Source organism: Procambarus clarkii, chromosome 36 (assembly GCF_040958095.1).
Source record: "Procambarus clarkii isolate CNS0578487 chromosome 36, FALCON_Pclarkii_2.0, whole genome shotgun sequence".
NCBI lineage: Eukaryota > Metazoa > Arthropoda > Malacostraca > Decapoda > Cambaridae > Procambarus > Procambarus clarkii.
In genome coordinates, this window is record NC_091185.1 from 40,438,620 (window position 1) to 40,440,560 (window position 1,941).

Here is a 1,941-nt window from a genome sequence, read left to right on the forward strand (position 1 = left end):
ACCCCAGGGACATCCCAGGGACCACCAGGGATCCCCAGAGACCCTACGGGACCCAGAGGAACATTCCAGGGACCACCAGGGAACCCCATGGACATCTCAGGAACGCCACGTATATCTCAGGGACCCGAAGGGACCCCCCAGGGACATCCTTGGCACCACTATGGACCACCAAGGGACCACCAGGTACCCCAGTAACATCCCAGGGACAACCAGGGACCACCTGGGACCCACAGGAGCATCCCATGGAATACCAGGGACTCCTAAAAGAACCCCAGGGATATCCCAGGGACCACCAAGGACGCCCAGGGACCCCCAAGGACACCCAGAGACATCCCAGGGACAACCAGGGATTTCTAGGGACCCTCAGGGACATCCCATCGACCACCATGGACCACCAGGGACATCCCATGGACCACCATGGACCACCAGGGACACCCCCAGGAACATCCCAGGAACCACCAGGGACCACCAGGGACCCCTAAGAGACCCCCAGGGACATTCCAGGGACCGCAAAGACCCCCAGGAACCCTAAGAGACCCCCAGGGACCCCCAGAGACATCCTAGGGACAATCAGGGACTTCTAGGGACCCTAAGGGCCCCTCAGAGACATCCCAGGGACCACCAGGGACCCCCAAGGGACCCTAAGGGACCCCAGGGGCATCCCAGGAACCACCAGGGACACCTATGGACCCTAAGAGAGACCCCAGGGACACTCAGAGACATCTCACGGACCACCAGAGCCCCTAGGGACATCCAAGGGACCCCCAGGGACATCTTAGGGACCACCTGGGACCCCCAGAGACATTCCAGAGACAACCAGGGAATTCTAGGGACACTAAGGGACATCCCAAAGACCACCAAGGACCCCCCAGGTGTAACAAACTAGGCTGTTGTAAGAATTATCCAGAGTGGTTTATCGACAAAAGAGAATGGGAAGCTGAGCCGCATGGTGACCTGACCCCCAGGGGAATTCGCGGTGGAAATAACCGACGCTTTGTTCATATCTGCGTATAATGAATCATCCTATAGTATTCAGCAATTTAGAGAAAATTAGCCTTTATTCATTTTGCATTAAAATTGTATTGTATAATAGTACTGGATACAATATCAAGAGTATTCTAATTATTGAGTTTAAGTCACCATCAGTGACGTCACGAATCGGATCTAACTTTTAAGGCGGAGTGACCGGCGGTCATAGGTCATCAGGGGTTGACAGGTCTACTATTTCTACTATTTCTACAAGTTTTAATAACCATTTTTGTGATCGGGAACAGCTCTGCCGTTAGATGTTTGTAATTTAATTCAGTAAAATAATTCAACCAGTCTGGATCAATTCAGTATAAACAGAGGATAATTGTTATAACTTAACCTTGCTAAAGTAACTGGGTAAGCGATGCGGAACAATACAATACTCTGTCTGGGGTAGTCCAGACAAGGAAAAAAATCAGTGTGAATACGGGAGCAGCTGGGAGAGGTCAAACATCTTACCTCTCCCCAAGACCACCCAACACCTAGAGCTGTGGTCGCCCAAGGTATAGTTGCTATTGTTAATTATAGGGATAGTCTTCTCATTTGCCACTCAGGTCAAGTAGGGAGTGTTAAAGTGATAGGGAGTGAACACATTTAGATTTTGTTTTAGTTTTCTTTTAATAAATTAAATTTGTTATTAATTTGCATTTTATTGTTTCCATGTGTTTTATGTGTATACTTGTCCTGGTCACGTGGTCCACACGAGGCAGAGTTGCATTGGGCGCCGATTCTAACATCGAATCGGAATTATCATTACCGTGTAATTTATTCCACACTCAAGGTCATCGTTTATAGTGGGGATCAAGCCCCTATGTTGATTAATTAGCGTGATCGATCCAGACCTCGATCATTGCTCTTGTATTACTGGTCTGGTGGTGGCAGCAGAGGTGACTCTAGGGTTTTGTTCAGAGC